Here is a 4,819-nt window from a genome sequence, read left to right as displayed (position 1 = left end):
TTTTATGTATCTAGAAATATGATTATCCACTATAAAGTATTAGAATGACAACATTTCAGACTTTGGACATTAAATTGTGTGATTTATGCATTTTCCAAAAAATCGGAGTGATTTTCAAATGAACCAGCTACTTCATATCCTTAATCCTTCTTAGAAAACAAATGGAAGAAATATACTGACTCTTCTTTTTATATTAATACTTCTATACAGAGCCTTTTAAATATATACTCTAGTCATTTTGTTTTTTTAATTGAATTTCATTAGTTCCATCAGATTTTCAATTTGGTAAAATGTAACCAAAATGACGTGTTTTTTTTTTTTTTTTTCCAGAAGGAGCATTAATGATTCAGATTGTAGAGCAACTCACAGAGAGATTCACTGACATAAAATAATTTATATTAACAAAATATTTGTTGATAATGATGTATTTGTAGAATCTGTAAGGATCAGCTAAAGAAAACCCACATGTGCTACTTATTGAAATGCAATATTGTGTAGGGCTGATTATCTGTCTTTGTTCACTTTCATTCTGCCTATAAATATTTAAATTATTCAGGTATAAGGAAATTGAAACAGTCATGTACTCTTTCAAGGGATATTCAGCCTCTGCAGAAAGACATCAAATAAAACATCCATGAAAGAGACTAATCTTTTTTGTAAAGAGTGAATTTTTAGGTAAAAATTATCATATTGGCCTATACATCATGAAGAACTGACCTCCTCTCAGAACTGGAATTTCAGTTTGTCACCTGCATGAGAGAGGATTATGGTGGGAGATCTTTAGTAAGAGAATTGCTTGGCTGTTTTCCTCTCAACTCAAAATGTCCTTTAATATGACAGGCTATATTAACATCAGCTTTGATACAGCAAAGATTCAGAGCAGGGGACTTGTCTACTTATTTCTTTAGATTTTAGGTAACCACAAACAGCATGATTATCCCAAGAAACAGACTTTTTGAAACAGTATCAATAAGAAAAAAAATGAAAAGGTCTAAAGTAGGTTTATCACTTTAGATATGTAAAAAAGACAGTATCTTTGAAATTACCTCATTTTCTATAAAATAGTATGCAAATGTAGGTGTTAAAGTGTTTTAAATTAATTTGGAATGTCAGTAGATTTTGATACAAATAACTCTCCCCACCCTCAACTACTTTATTTGTATAAATGTTTATGGATTAAATGATAGTCGTTTGAAGGCAAATTTTCAAACCTTTGGTCATTTACATATATTTCTTATACCGGTTTCAGATTTGAGAGTTTTGGATATAAAACTTGATGCTATGAACTGAATTGTATTCTCCCCTCGAATTTCATATATTAAAGCTTTAACTCTCAATGTGATGGTGTTTGGAGGTGGGGCCTTTAGAAGGTAACTGGGTTTAGATGAAGCAGTGACGGTGTGGACTTCAAGATGATATTAGTGCCCTTATAATAAGAGAAAGAGACACCTGAGCTGTGTCTCTTCCTTGCGAGCACACAGTGAGATGACAGTATCTACAAGCCAGAAAGAGAGCTCCCAACAGAACTTGATCATGCTGGATCTCACACATTTTCAGACCCTAGAACTGTGAGGAAATTAATCTCTGATGTTTAAACTACTCAAAATTCTATAGAATTTTGTTGTGATAGCTTGAACTGACTAAATATTTCCTATAATTTATTTAGTAAGAATGAAATTCCCATATACCTTAATTTTAGTGGTTTAAAAGCAATGGAAATGAGCCTGTTCCTTTAAAAACTTTATTAACAACTAAAAAATTAAAATATTTCAAATTATACAAAATAAATGTGTAAAACCTCAGGGAAACATGCAGTTTGTCAGTGCATGAAATTTGATTATTTTTATTATATAATATAGAACATATTATATATAACTTTAAAAAAGATGGTAATTTTATAGTCAAGTAGTATATTTGGAGAAGGGTTTAAGCAGTACTTCATCTATTTATGTAAAATATCTTCCCTGGAGCAAAAGAAATTAAAAGAAAAATGATATTCTGTATAAAAAATTCTACAGACTAAATCATGAAATATTACCTTTAAAAAAGAAGTATACAACTACTATAGGCATTAATTTCTATTTTACACTTCTTTATATAAGACAATGAAGCAAATATCCAAAAACCAAATAAAAGACTCATTAAAGAGTGTAGGAGAAAACTGTTATTGTAAGTGAAATGATGTAATTGAAATATCAAATGCAGTTACTATATTAAAAAAAAAAAAAACTTTGGAAAAAGTATGACACCTTAAGCTTTATTTTTTTTTTTTTACAAATAAAAGACTTATTTTTATTTTTATTAAAGCAACCTTCTTAGCTGCACTTTGATGGGGTTACAAAAATGTCACAGCATCAACCTAAAGGGGTGGGAAGGGTAGGGATGGGAGGGAGGTTCCAGAGGGAAGGGCTATATGTATACGTAGGGCTGATTCATGTTGTTACATGGCAGAAACCAACACGTTCTAAAGCAATTATCCTCCAATTAAAAATAAATGTTAAAAAGTCACAGCATTAATCTCATCAACAGCAATGTTACTGCAATCGAATTATTTATAAACATTAATTAAATTTGTTATCACCATCACATTATTGCAATGTCAAAGAGACTGAGTCATTTCACTTCTTCACGAAAATTTACATTGATATGGTTACTGAAAGCTTTCGGTAATAAGGAGGAAAAAAATTTTTTTAACAACTTCAACACAGAATAGAATGTTCAGAATCTTATATTTAATAAAAATATCAACAATCAGGGTACCATCTTGGTCTATAAATGATATTCTCCACAAAGAACTTACAAGTGTTTTTTAAAACACCATTAAGGGGACACTGGTTAAAGTTTCTCTCGGACACGTTTTTTTAAAACCTATTAGTAGCTTTGCCATAAAACTCTTTTAAGGTAGTTGTGTTTTTTCAGAAACACTGAGAATAATCCAATACTTGGTATTAATACTCAGATCAGCACACTGACATAATAGCAACATTTTATAGACTAGCTGCAATTTTCAGTAGCTGTGTTCACCAACCGTGTAACAGAATTGTAGTGTTCTCCTAAGCCATATGCATGTCTCATATAAACAAGTATTAAAGGATTTTCTGGATATTCTTCACCAACTACTATAGGAGGAGAATCTGCCTGTATTATCTCTATTGGTGTTCGTAAAATGTGAGACAGGGCTCTTAGCTCAAGTTGACCCCCGCAAGCAGCTGTGTTTACAATATCATCACAATACTTTCCAAACTCTTCTGGAGTATACATTTCTCCTGTATTAGGATTTGTTAAAAATGGCAGAAAGTCTTCCACATGACTCTGCATATAGTTAGCAGTCTGACATCTTAAGGCAGCCACAGTCAGAACGCCGTTCTGCTCTTTCAGCTGATCTTCAATGGCTCTATACATACAGTGCCCATCAGATGGAATCTGTTTAATTTCCAACTGTCTAGCTGCCAATATTTGAGCAAGTTTTTCACTTTCTACATGTCTAGCTCCGGTTAAGTTTTCAATTTCAGCTTCGGCTATCCTTTCTTCCCGCTCCTTTTCCAATGCAGCCTTTTTGTCCCGTCTCTTTTGTGCTTTTGATATCCGAAGTGGCTGATTCTCAAGAACCAAGTTTGAAATATTAACAGCAACAGAATCGATTTTACTCTCTTTAGAAGTCAACTTCAACTGATCCAGCTCCTCTCTCTGTTTCTGTTCCATTTCTGCTTCTAACTTAGCAACATCTTCTGTAAGTTGCTTCCTCCTCTTTTTGTCATTCCTGGGAACAGCATTCTTCATACTCTGTATTTTGGCTTGCAGCTCCTTCTTCTCTTTGCGATGCCGTCTCACCAGCTGTTCCTCTTCATCAAGCTCCTCAGTCAAGACTGCCTCCATGACGGGTAGGCAGCCCAACACCTTAAGCTTTAGATAACAATGATATGATAAAGTGAAGTCGTTCAGTCATTTCCGACTCTTTGTGACCCCATGGACTATAGCCTACCAGGCTCCTCTGTCCATGGGATTTTCCAGGCAATAGTACTGGAATGGATTGCCATTTCCCTCTCCAGGAGATCTTCCCAACCCAGGGATCGAACCCAGGTCTCCCACATTGTAGACAGACGCTTTACCGTCTGAGCCACCATAGGGAATTATAAAGTTAAATACAAGCTTTGCTTCATATTGATGAAAGATGTGATTCAGTTGAAGTTGATCTATGTATATGTTAAGCACACTTAAATACAACAACCAAAGATTAGTTGCAACTGGCCATAGGTCATTTTGTACATAGCATAATACAGTCCAGTATTATAAACCTGGCTATTACTGAAACAAACTATTTGGTACCCTTGTAAATAACAAAAGACATAGTTATTAGTTATTCCAATCATTATTTTTCTGCTTCTGTCAGTGTGTTTGTGTCTCTCTTTTGTTTAAAACATCTCTGGTCATCATTCTTGTTACATGTAAAATACATGCAAATCTATGGGTATGAACTCTCTACAAATATTCCATTTTGTTTTAAATTGTGTCAATATATTTTTTTGTACTGTTTAGACTGATTGGAAGATTTTTTTAACTGCATTGATTTTGATTATACAGTATAGTTACACATGCTCAAACTGACTGTGCATGAAAATGTTATCTTTCTCTAATGTAGTGCATATGTTTCCAGCTTAGTGAAATTAGGGCATTTTGACTTTTTATTTTAATTACAAGATGAGCACACAGCTTTCACAAGTTTATCTAGACTTTTCTGTTTTCCTATAATGGGTTTCAGGTTAATTATAGTTAATTAGCTCATGTTTGTCATATATACTATTGGAAATAAGACATATTT

The 4,819-nt window shown here is 33.2% G+C and overlaps 1 pseudogene across 1 annotated transcript; it reads right to left on the bottom strand.

Moving 5' to 3' along the window:
• Window positions 1-2,712: 2,712 nt before the first annotated feature.
• LOC147361319 (deubiquitinase OTUD6B pseudogene) lies at window positions 2,713-3,894 on the bottom strand (annotated as a pseudogene). Its single transcript, XR_015137564.1, has one exon. The product of XR_015137564.1 is annotated as a deubiquitinase OTUD6B pseudogene (transcript).
• Window positions 3,895-4,819: the final 925 nt, after the last annotated feature.

Source organism: Bos grunniens, chromosome 12, assembly GCF_055505025.1.
Source record: "Bos grunniens cultivar Pamir isolate PY7600 chromosome 12, Bosgru_T2T1.0, whole genome shotgun sequence".
Classification (NCBI taxonomy): Eukaryota; Metazoa; Chordata; class Mammalia; order Artiodactyla; family Bovidae; genus Bos; species Bos grunniens.
This window is presented reverse-complemented; position numbering and strand designations above follow the sequence as displayed.